At 44.0% G+C, this 12,830-nt stretch overlaps 1 protein-coding gene across 10 annotated transcripts in view; it reads left to right on the forward strand.

Annotated features, from left to right (window-relative positions):
- The window catches only part of DAAM2 (dishevelled associated activator of morphogenesis 2), a 209,423-nt gene that overhangs the window by 53,181 nt on the left and 143,412 nt on the right, over positions 1–12,830 (forward strand). Inside the window, exon 2 of one of the 10 annotated variants that reach the window (XM_035557169.2) lies at positions 6,695–6,767. The exons of the other annotated variants lie outside the window; for them this stretch is intronic. The gene's annotated coding sequence lies outside the window, so the exon portion shown is untranslated. The remainder of the gene's footprint in view (positions 1–6,694; positions 6,768–12,830) is intronic. 10 annotated transcript variants of the gene reach the window in all.

The raw sequence follows: 12,830 nt of genomic DNA on the forward strand, positions 1-12,830 counted from the left end.
CCTGAGCAGCCAGAGAAGCTGTTTGCATTTCCAGTCCTTTGTTTTATTAGATGGCCTAGAATGCTCTAGAAAATAATTAATGTCTGTGAAAGAAGACACATCACAGAAAAGCACGGTTTGGGTTCCAATTGAAGCAGCCAGTGGCTTAAAAAAGTAGAAAAGCCATCCAAGACCCACAGCATTGCTTCAAAGCCTCATTTGATGCTGTCATATACAGTGAAACGTACATAATCCTCTTCTGTTTTTATCAGAAATGACTGGATTGTATTATGTATGTCAGAAGTCCCAGGTTATTAATACAGTGCAGGCAAACTGGATAAGAGCCTGCAGAAGCCTCTGTCTTCTTCCACAGTCATCAAATGACCTCACTGTGGTTTTGACTCTGCTGGAGTTCACAGGAATAAAGATTCCCAAGATTTCTCTTGGAGGATGCTTGCCCTGTGATTAAAGCATGTTCATGCCTTTCAGGGTCTCAGTCTTTATGGTTTAAACCAATTTTGGTAAGCTTGCCACTCTTCTTTTTAACTCTTTTTTTTTTTTTTTTGCTTTTTTCCTTTCCTTAAAAAAAAAAGGAAAAAAAAAAAAAAAAAAAGCTAGAGCTGTTCCTGGAATATACTATGACTTCATGTCGGCGTGAGGTGCCAACATGCACATGGAGTGGAAGAGCAACAAGAAAAATGGCTTTTGCAGCTTGGGTGGTATTTGCTACATGAGAAACATCACTCTTTTCTGGTTGCCAAGTTGTAGCACTCAGGCTCTAAATCTGTATTTTGTATACAAAAAAGAAGTAAGAATTGCATGTCTGTGTACTTGTGTTTCTGCCCTCGTCCTGCTCGACCAACGTGTGAACCCCTTGAGAATGCGACAGGGCATGCGATCGCACACTTCTGTCCTGGGATAAATGAACACATGCTCATGCTCTTCATCAGAGATCTGCAAAGCACGATGCTGTGCATGCACATCATTATACAAACCCACAAATGCATCCAGCTCTCTCTTCTGCAGAGCAGCGGGAACAGACATTTTTGATTTTGAGCAGGAATCGTGTATCTGGGCCCTTCAGCATACTTTGATGTTTTTGCTGTTTTGAAAAATCCTTACTCAGCTGCTGTGTTGTGAAATGTGGCTGTGCGAGAATCTCCTAACTGTGAAATATGAGGATTTTTTATTTTTTTGTGCTGGTCAGCAGTGGGATTTTGTGACCTCCAGTTGATATCTGTACAGTACATCTTGTATGTGTGCATTAGTGAGACAGCACAGTGCCTCCAGGAAATGCATTCTTTTGCAGTGGGCCATATGGGTAGCTTTGCGTGTTTATGATGAAGATAGAAAGATAAGGTTTGTTGCTTGCTCTTTTTCCTTTCTTAAAACTTTTTATTGCGTTTTGTTCCTGCACGTAGTTAGGCATCCTAAAAGGACGCTGGAGATAAAGCAGAGCTTAGCCCCTTAACCAGCATTTGCAGCAGACTGTTGGATTGCTCGAGGTCACTCCTCTGTTTAGAAAGAATAGTTTTTCATACTTGGCTATCACAAAAAAATTTAATAGCAAACACGCCAGCCTAACTGCAACAGGTAGGGAGTTGGAAACTGAAGTAGTTTTCAACCATATCAAGATGGGACTACAGCATACATTAAAAAAAACAACAAACAAGTAGCCTTCTATCCAAGTAGTGCATGCGGATACTTGTCCTGTGTTTCTGGCATGCAGAGATCTTAGGATATCAGCAAGAAAATTATAGGCTTCCATGGCTTTAGATAAAGGAACAGCTTGGCTAGTTACTTATTCCTACCCAAACGAATCCAGGTGCTGGAGGGAGAGAAACGTTCACGTGCTAAGCCGTTCTGTTTCAATAGGAAACAGAGAACTTGTGTGGAAACTTGGATAGTCTTCCTCAAACTCAGGGGAAGTAATTAGTGCTGTAACTGTGCAGAAAGCTGTTTCTGGCCCATATCTTAAAGGTACTACCAAATGTTGTTTTAAGATTGGAAAAAGGACATCTCCAGTGCAGATGATAAAGGGAGGATCAGGCTGTAAGAACTCTGAGAGGAAAAAATCAGAGATCTTTACCGCTGCTTCTGAAGTCTTCTTGCCTGAGGACCAGCTGCCCACCTCAAGTATACACCTATGTAATTTGGGGACCATTTTGTTCTTTGGTCCTTGTTTCTGCCCCACTTCCCCCTCCTTCCCTCAGATGCATTCTCCATAAAGAAACTGCTGCTCCCTGAACTAACAGGCAGGCTCTCAGTCTCCAACTTAACTAAAAAAACTTCATTTGTGCATCCTTGCTCATCCATCCCTGTCCCAAATGTTAGTTTGCTGTCCTTCTCCTAAGTGGAGGAGTACATAAATCAGTGTCTAGTTACCTGGAAAATTGAGCTTTCTATGGCTGCATTTTCTTTCCTTTTTTTTTTTTCTTTCTTTTTTCCCCCCTTTTCCCCTTTTTCTTTCTCTTTCCTCTTTTTTTCTTTTCCTTTTTTTTTTTTTTTAATTGTTTTATAAAGGGATTTTTTCAAACCATGCATGAAACGAACACAGAAAACCAGAACTCATAGTTCTCTAGGACATCCCTGTTTTCCTCATTGATGGATTTTATTACAGTTGATAATCCAGGACGTTTCTCAAGACATATTCACAAGTTACTTGTTCAGCCAAGTACAATGTTCTTCTCTGTGTTTTCTTTAACCCCTCCCTGGTTCCATCATACCTTCTTTTCCCTCTGACTGTGGTGGGGCCCCCTATTTCAGGATGTTACATTGGCAGCAACTTCAACCAAAATCAATGTTGAATCAGTACAGAAAGAGCAAGGTTACAAAGTCCCATTACAGTAGCAAAGTGTAGCAGTTCAACAGCTGTCATGCCAAAAGGGACCAAATAATCATTTCAGCTGGAATCTTGTCTCTGATGGCAGCCAATGCACGTTCCCCTGCATTCCTCACACAAGCAGCTTGCCATTTACAGGGGTAACTGTCCCTGCTCTCAACCTCCGCTCAGCTTGCATCTTGAAGAATAATGACTTTGGCAAGGAAAATAGAAAAGCGTTGTGTTGAGGAAAGGATGAGCTAAACTTCATGGTGTTCCATCATCTCCATCGAACAGAAATTGCAGTTTAAGATTCCCATACTTTATGTTTTTTGGAAGAGGTCATGTTTCTCGTCCTGTGATCTGGAGCCATTCAGATCTCACAGGAGGTTTGTTTGTTTGTTTGTTTGAACTAAAGAAGAGTGGCGGAGAGGACATATTCTTCCTGACTCCTTCAGAGATTGGCTTATATCCTGAAGGTTTCAAATACAGTTTTTCATAGTTTTTTTAATGCTAGTTACTCTGCTTATCTCACATCTCAAGGTGTTCTTTTCCACTGCGTTCCCTTAGCACATACAGGATTTCTTTGGCTTTGGAAATATTTGTCTGTGATGGCGATCGCAGTTTGTGCCAGACATAGCGGAGGAGCCTACTTGCTGTTTCTGAGAGAGGGAACTTCATCAAAACCAAGGGGAACTTAAAGCAATTCAGAAGACTTGTACCAGAGTGCTCAGACTTGTTCAAAAGCAAAGCGGAGAAGGAGGCTGAACCTTTCTAAGAACACTGAATGGTGATTATGGTCAGCCTGGAAAATGACAAGTATCCCTTAGCAGGTCAGCAGGAAAGCCACTTGGTTTGGGTGCCATTGATTGGAGCGAAATAATAGCATCATAAAAATTGGTGGAAGTCCTACCTGGTAGTTGGGTCTTAGTGACTGTAGGTAATTTTGGATCAAATTCTTGGCTCATTTACACCTTGCCATCCCACTGGAGATCAAAGGCACCTTTAAAATACCAAGAAAATCCTGCTGAAGACAAACAAATTTGTTCTTCCGTGACCGAGCAAAGAATTTGTCCAGAGGCATCAAAATTATAGCTGCTGCTTAGCTTTGTGGTAGTGTAGATGTTTTCTGTCTTGTCACAAATACTTACTAGACTGGAAAGAAAATTGTACTTAAGCAGGACTCCTTAATGTTTCCTTTGCGGTGTTTGAGAATCACAGCTAGCTAGACTCGGTCAACTGCAATTTGGTAATCTACCAGTAAGCAGTGATCGGGGAGGGTGTGCTTGGTGAGCTGTAGAAAGATGTTTTGTGGTGAAGCCCATATCCTGCAGATTCAAGGTTGTGTTATATTTACACAAAGGCAGAAAACATTTTAGAAGCATTGTAGTACGGCAAAATTTGTTTTGTGTATTTTTTTAATTATTATTATGTGTGGGTTTCCCCACACGTTAGGAGACGTCTGGCCTCAAGAGTCAGGAAAAAAAAAGCTTGTATGTCATCATGCAATGCCAGTTCTGTTTCTATCTCTATGAGAGACAGTGGATGCAGAAGTTATTAGATGAGATCCTGCAGTTTGTGGTCTGCAGAAGCCAGGTTTGATGGCCATAATGGTCCATTCTGACCTTCATCTCATCTTTCTGTTAGGCGCTGGGGAACAGGGGCTGTCCTTTTATCCATAGAACATGAAACTTAGAGCTGAGTTAGAGTATGAAGCAAAGCATCTCCTGCTCATCATCAGAACACTGGCAGTGGTCCTTTAGAGCAGACTTGTGGAGGGAGAACGGGCTTCTGCAAGGGGGTCTAATCCAAGGGGAGGAGTGCAGCCGTTTTTCTCTGCCCGCTTTTCTTCTGCCATCTGCATTACAGTGTATATATTTTTGGAATGGAAGACCTCATGGCATAAAGCCTCGTGTGTGTAGGTATTGTAATCAGTAAGTAGCATGCTAGCCTGGGTTGGTGAATTCAGTCCCTGGTATTTCATCTGAATTGAATTTGTTCATCCCATTGCCCACACGTTCACTGTGATACTGTTCTGGGTGGTCCGGTATTAGCAAGGTTTTGGGAAGGTGTTGCTATGATTGGATGATCATAATCAATGTGTTCAAAGGCAGACTCATTGCTCTGAGGTGAACAAAAGCTGTGACTGAGAATGCAGAACAAGCATAGGAGAATATATTTAAGGTCAGAGAATTTCTGACGCTTTCTCTGGGCTTTTTGCCTGGCCATAGAAGATGTTGCCAATGCAGATTTGACTATTATTCTTTGTAACTAAGCTCCAATGAGAAGCAAAAGGAGAAGCTGCCGCCGCTCCAAGGAACTTGCAATATAAACAAGCTAAGGAACTGATAAAGGAGAGTTTGTGGGAACAGTACTAGCCTGAAAAGCAAAAGCAGGACTGGGGTTCACTTTTATGGAGGAGATGTTTAACACCACTTTACTGTTTAGAGGGGGAAAGGACTAGTATTTCATGAACTGTGGCCAAGTGGGATTTCAGGCTGGATGAGGCATTATTGTGAGTTCCCCAAACGCTTCCTGTCTGAGAGGGCTGTCCTGGTGCATAACTGTTCCAGCACACTGCTTTGGTGGAACAGAAGGTTCAGTTCCAAGGTAAACACTTGCTGGCTTCCAGTTTCCTGGGTAAAATGTTTTTCATTCAGTCCTGAACTGCGATTTACCCCTAAGTTCAGTGGGAAGGTGGGAGTGAACCTTGTGCCAGTCTCATTTCCCAGGGCTGAAAGCAGAGGCGCTGCCAATGAGTGCCTGCCCTACCTCCTGAAACACACAGACCTCAATGGCAGAAGCCAGGTGAAGACTGAGTAGTCTGGCTCGCGAATGAGCAAAAGGGTGATGGCATGTAAGCATAAGCATATCTTCCTCCAGGGATGGACTCAAGATCTAGTGCCTCTGCTCTCTCCTCATGCTCTTTTGAAAGATGAATGTCTTCTCATCAGGCAGAGATGGTGGTCAGGGATGACAGGGTACAGGGTAGCAGTGAGGCTTTCTGCTTGCTTGAAGCTGTACCTGTTCTGCTGGTAGCCTTATGTGCTTGCTCTGTGCTTGCTGTTAGTTTCATGATATCTGCAGCAATGAGGTTTTGAATTGCCTCAATACCTGTCAGTCGTGGTCAGTCCAGAATTTCAGTGATTAGCATGGAAACATATGATACCAAAAGCCAATGAGTTACTTTAATATTTCAACCTACACTCCTGTAGGAGAATCCACCAGAGAAGTGTGTGTGGGATGCTTTGTGTAGGGTGTCTAGAAAGTTATTAACGAAGGAATATTTCCATTTGAAAACTTAGAGAAATACAAGCAAGCAAGCCAAATGTTGTTTCTGTTGACACTTGCTGAACAACAGCAAATTCAACTGCATTTTTTTAACACCATCTGCCATTGTGTTTTCAGAAATGAAAGGGCCCTGGGCTACTGTAGTTGTTCAATCACATATAATACAACTGAGAGAAAAAATGTTCTGGTTTAATCAGTCATTGCATGGATCTCTGGTGCACCTATCTTTGCCATTGTCTCTACTCACATACCATCAAGCAGTGCTGGTTTTAGACAACTTCTTCAATTTTATTTTTCCTCTGCAAAATCTCAGTTCATAAAACAAGCTAAAGAATGTTAATAAGGGATGCTTCTCTGACAGCTGTGTGATACGGTGCTATCTTGCATGTGAGGAGTATGCATGGAGTCCTCCAAAGTTTGTGTAGACACAGTCCATGTGTCTTGTGAAGACACAAGGGAATTACATTATAAGCCTCGCTTTCCAGGAAAAGTAGGATCTAAGTCCAGGCTTAACTTTTGCCTTGCTGACTTGGTGTTCTTCTTGTGGCTTTCATACCTCATGTTACCTAAAAGACATGTTAACTGGAAGTTTTGATCTTTCAGTAGTAAGCAGTCCTGGGGTGGAGCTACAGGAACTGCAGCCTGAGAAGAGAAGAAATAAAATAGTATCCAGCAGGTATGGCAAGATGCATTTTGGTTGTAGCACAATGTGTTTATTTTGCAATTTGACCAGAATACCCCCACGTGTTCTTTGACATCCTCTGCTCAGCCCCATACAAATATGGCACAAATAAGGAAAGGGTGATAGGTGCTCTGTGTGCTGTGCAAAAATGCTTTTGAGTTGCTCTGCTGTTTACTTTGCACGAACATAGGAATTGCAAAATCTTTCCATGTAATCTTACAGAAGGTTGGGGTTGGATAGTCCAGGATTAGTTGTTTTGAGCTGGAGAGAAGCACACGTGGCTTTGGCACATGCATGTAAAATGTATCTTACAATGTTGCTGGCCGCAGGGGAATTTCTGTGGGTAAATAAGATTTCTGTCTCAAGGGCTGTCCATATGGCCCCTTTCACCAGCACTAATTCCACTTAGATTAACTGCACAGCACGAATGTGGGTCAAAGCCTGGATTGTTGGGAGAATGAGTTCCTGCTTCCAGACTGCTTCCCACAGAAGTACTTGTTGGCAGCTGAGATCATAGTGCTCACACTCCTCACAATAACCCACTTTGAAATGTATTTAGAGAGGGGTCTTGGCAGTCTGCTTGCTGCTTTTCCATACAAAGTGCAGGCCCCAGTTTGTAATCCCACTCGGCACGTCAAGGCATTGCTGCTGGGCCATCATGTTTTCTGACTTGATGCAGCACAAGGCAAGGCGTGTGCGTTTGGACCAGCGATGCCAACCCTTTGAGCGGAGTTTTCTCCTTACTCTTCAGCAAGAAGAGAAGAACTGCTCTCTGCAGTACGGCATTATTTACACAGAAAGCCACTGTGTTGCTTCTGTGAACACTATTCTCTGCCTGCAAGTCAAAGGAGATAGAGAAACAAGGGGGAGCTGGAGGGAACAGATCTCATGGTATCCTTGGCTTGCATGTGCCTGTAGTTCCAGTGCAGATTGCTTCTCGCTTTCTTTTTGTCCTTTGCCTACTCCACTGGCGGCAAAGGCTCCGCACTCGAGTTGATCAGTGTGTGGCTAGTTTGGTTGTCTCCTATTATGTTGGGATTCCTTAGCTGGGAAATACAAAACCTAGCCATAAATTGCCTGCTTCATAAACTGGGGCAAAGCTACCAGGTGGATATACTCGGCTCTTTGTTTCTAAGTAAATGTTAATTTTAATGTTATTTATTTATTTTCAATTCTGAAGTGATCTTCAGAGTCTGGTTTCTCCTGACACATACGCACATTTTCACCACATTCACTCGTACCGTTCACAAAGAGTAATCTCTTTGACCCAGGCCTGGCGGTGCTTTGTGCACAGGTGACCCTAAGCAGTTGGAGGTATAGGTCAGGGGCTGCAACCTGCCCACAGTGCAGAGGTAAAACTGTTCCAGTGCCACTACCCCGTCTTGTTTGTCACTGTCTCTTTCCTTCCAGATAGACTGTTTTTTTTACAGTTGACTGGGAAGTGAATTTAAGTCATCACAACACAGACAACTTTGTTGCTTCAGATGCAGATGGTGTCCTTTGAGGACTCAGTAACATAGGTGTAGTTTTGATATGAAGATGCTGGCAGTGTGGTTAGCATAGGAGATCTGCAAGCCTCTTTCTGGGGCTAATGCTGCAGTTTAGAAGGAGGGGTGAGAGCAGAACGTTATTCCCTGTAGCTGAGGGCATCGTGGGCAGGAGCACACAACACAGGGAGTTGCCTCTTGCCTCTGCTGCTGGCTTCAGTTTGGATAGCACTCAGTCACGTTATGCTTGCATGTGCTGTGCCCCCTCCTCCACCTCTGTACATTAAAACCACTGAGTAGTTATTGAGCAGCTTAAAATTAAAGCGGACAGGGCAAAGGTGGATGCAGCCTTGACGAGATGTTGAATCCCCTCACCTGTGTCTTGGTGCATGGTTTTGGGACAGTGTGAAGCCTCCTCCCACCCTCTGCCCCCTGTAAGGTGACACAGGACAGGGTGTCAGCCATGGATGTGCCATCAGGCTGCCAGCTTCCTGACTGGGGACCGGGGAGAAGCTGAAGCAATGCGGTGGGGCTGGGTGGGATGCCGCTGTTGAGGCGGGATGGATGGTGGTTGCAGCCTCGTGCTTCAGCAGGTCTCCTCTCCTCGTCATCTCCCATGGGCTTTGGCAGCCTACTTTGTAAGTGGTGCAGACACAGAAGTCAATGTGCTTGAGAAGGCCTTGTTGACTTAGTTTAGTGCATGCAGAAATGATGATAGCTGCCTGTGCTGCAGGCAGTCACACTGTGCAGGGATTCCTGGAAGTTGGGAGAAACTGGGTATAGAGAAGAACTGGAAAAATCTGACTGGTCTGCATGGGCTAGAAGATGGGCTGTCCCATAAAATAACACGTTTCCTATGCATAGCTGTAAAACACTTTGGGGATCATTAAAGAACAAATATTTGGGGGCTAGTTTTGTTTTGCTTTCTTTATGAGAGAGAGAGTGTGCTTTTTTTTTTTTTTTTTTTCCTTAATGCCTGCTACTGCTGTCTTGAGACCACCATACTAGGAACTTTCTTCAGTGTTTTCCCATCTCTTTCTCCTTCTGAATGCAGGAAGCACAAAATACTCTTCTGGCATTTGAGCTGCAGTTATTTTGAGTGGCTCCAAACAGAGGGAAATGTGTTTCTGCGGTAGTTGCTGCAGAGAAAGAATTTTGCTGAAATGTCTCTCCCCCACCGCCCTTTGGTGGCTGCAGAAAAGAAGCCAGTGTTTGAGGCCCCTGCTCTGTGCATCTGCTGGATCAGTTTAGGCCAATTTTCCCCCTCCCCCTTCCCCTCTTTCCATTAGCAAACTAGATATAAAACAGAAGCCATTGGATAAATAGGAAAAATGTGTAGCAGAGGAAGCCCTTGTGATTAGGGAGCTGTTAACCAGTTATTTCATGTCCGGCTTTCAGTGTATTTATAAAAATGATGCTATTCAGTGACACATCGAATTACTATAAATGGCATTGGCTCAGTTGCTTTCTCATGGAAGCCAGCTTGCACTTTATTTTTAACACGGACCCACCGAATATTTTTAAAGTTAGCGTAGTATTTGTTAAAGATGCTAAAACAGCGGGCGAAGCGTAGGCAAGGGTGGTGAACTTTCCTCGTGCCCTGTCTCACCAGTGCCCTCCGGAGTCCTGCGGCAGCACGCTGGGAGACAGCAGCTCGGGCAGTCTCTATCCAAACTTCTTGGCCGAGCAGGGGAGCCAGCTGACTGATGTGATTAGCGGCAGCTGCAGCATTTGGTTTGGTGATGTGGGAGCTTGTCCATTAGGAGCTGGCCCGAGACCCAGTAAACTTCGCCCTCCCCCCTATTTTCTTTCCATTGATCGCCAGCAGCCGTCACATCATTACATGCATTTATAATGTCCTTGTTGAGACTTCAGCATGTGCACATGGTTTAAATCAACGGCTTCCCAAATAGGGGGAGCAAAAGCACCAGTACTCCCTACCTGCCTCCAACAATATGGTTGTAAACTTCAGGGACAAGCAGAAAGAAAAATACAGCTCATGGAAAAGCGCCAGGAGGTTCTGAGTCTACAGATCATGCTAAGTTTTGGACAAAGAGGTGAGTCTTGCATCATGGTCTAACTGCGGTGAGGCGTAGTCTTCCATACATTTCTTCTGAAACAAATGTCGCAGAACTGAAAATGGTCTGTGTGGCATTGTGGCACCTGAGGCGGATTCTCAAAGCTGTCCTTGGCATACGTGGCATTTGGGCAGGGCTAGTGCACTCGGTGAATGGTGGCTAGTAACGAGCACGTAGAATTGGGGAGGGAGGCCACTGACAGCCCGGTGCACACATATTGTCACCGTAGCTTTGTTTAGGGGTGGAGTGCAGCTCTCATCACACTTCTTGGAGTTTCTAGGTGACCATCAGAGCTATCCTGAAAGAGAGAGACTCTTAACTAATGAAATACTATGAGACTAAAGCATTGTACAAAACTGCCACAGCCAGCTCTAGGCTGGGTTGCAAACTGCAGATCTCATGGATCTTCAAGTCACTTGGAATCTCATGCAAGTGCTAGGGAGCCATTTCCATGCCAATTCAATCCCAAATGCAAGCATTTATTCCAATATCTGGTTTCCAGTTATATTCCATCAAGGATCAATACCTGTGCAGTAGGTCTACCATGCATAAAATGATAACACTAGAAACCTAGATTGGACTAACCACTCAACAGGATATTGTACAGCACAGTGGTTTTGCACTGGGACAAACAGGGCGTAGAAGCCTGGTATATCTTTCCCTTTGTTTTCTCTGCTTCTGAGAGATCCGTTGCATCATAGAAAATGTCATTTTCAGAGTATTCGGTCTGTCCTTGGTAGCTGTCCAGTTTGTGTGTCCTCAGAGATCCCTCTTCAAAATATTTATATTTAATATTCTGATTGGAATGGAGAAGACAGCATTTGTTTGTACATTGCTGGGGTGAGAAATAGAGTTCTTAATCATACTATGGGACAGCCTATTTGTTAACAGGCTCTTCTAGTCTGGAAGTTTTATAACCTACTCTCTTGGCAGAGATTTCGTAGCAGATGCATTTGTGTTGTCTCTTCTGATTATTCAGGCGTTGCTATTTAACTATGTAGCTGAAATGTAATTAAGAAGAATGGAAATCAATAATTTTTTGAACTATGTTTACTCTTACTTGTACCATAGTTGACAGCAGAATTTAGTCCTTACAGCCAGCTAACTGGGAAATGGCTTTGTCTAGTCCATGCCTCAGTTTCATCATCTGCCTGATGGGGGTGGGGAAGGGGGTTATGATGTTGCTTCAGATTTCTGTTTACTAAAGAAATAATATCATTTTTGTGATGCAGTAGCCCTTCATTGCTTGTTTTGTTTATTTGCTTGCTTGTTGATTCCCTTGATTTAGTAACTTCACGATTGTAAAGGTCCTTCCAGTATGTTAACTACTTGCACAGACTCATTAGAAGGCACCCTCTGCTATTTCAGTTAGGTAATGGAAATATAAGGAAGAGGAAAGAAGAGAAAATAAAAAGTAAGACCATACGTGGTTCAGCATCCTGCTTGGAGCCCAGCATGGCTGCGCTGGAATCCTGCTGATGGAATGTCCTGACATTATGGTGTTTATTTCCACCACAGCCCTGAAATGTAAACAGGACATCGTTGGATGCTAATCCCAGTGACGGGAAATGACTGAGAATCCTGGACTCTTGGGCTATTGGTAGGATGTAAGGAATTGAATTTTACAGGAGGATTGGCATACAGTACCAGCAGTGCATGAGAGCACATGCCAGAGGAGGTGTTTTCAGGAAGGGTATCTGACGCATGCTTATGGGGAGGAACAAAACACAGCATTGGCATCAATATACACAGCAATTTGCAGGATATTCGGCATGCTAGGATGCTCTGAGCATCCCATCCTAACAGGATGGAAGCTGAAGAGAGAGCTTGCCTTGAGCTTGAAATGTATACAGATTAAATGGCAATTTATCACTGAGGCATTTATTTTCCACCATGCCTTACAATGCTGGAGTGAATTCAGCTGAGGAACATGGAAATAGCAGAGAGGGAAAAGCAGCAGCTTCTGCTCCAGGCCTGAAGCCCAGAGGGAATGGGGTGGAGGTAGCACAATGCGGGAAGTGGTGGCTTGAGTGCACTGGAAAGCCATCTACGTGTCTCATGGGCAGCCCTAAATAAATTAATGGCGTGAGGATAGTATTGAACTTCCAGTCATGACTCCCTCTCCCCTGAAATGGAAAGGGGCATGCCCAGGTTGTGTAGGATGGTGCCTGCTGTGATGTGTTTGGGGAAGAGGTGGATGAGCTGCTATGAAGCTCTTGGCACATGGTGCAGGGCGCTTGAGGCTCATGTTGTTGGAAGGAGAGATGCACCCTGCTTTCATGCTGTTAGAAAACCTTGCCTTTTCCAAGCAACAGCTGCGAATCCCTCCTCTGTATTCCCCCTTGTAGTAGCAAAGACAGAGATGTGTTGTAATGAGTATAAAGGGAGTCCTTAATGGAGATGGCTGAACGCGTACAGATCCTGTAATTCACACTGGCTCTCTAGCTTCCAGACTGGCTGCCTGCTGCCTGCTGTTGCCACACAAGGTCTCC

This window comes from Cygnus atratus, chromosome 3 (assembly GCF_013377495.2).
Source record: "Cygnus atratus isolate AKBS03 ecotype Queensland, Australia chromosome 3, CAtr_DNAZoo_HiC_assembly, whole genome shotgun sequence".
In the NCBI taxonomy this organism is placed as follows: domain Eukaryota; kingdom Metazoa; phylum Chordata; class Aves; order Anseriformes; family Anatidae; genus Cygnus; species Cygnus atratus.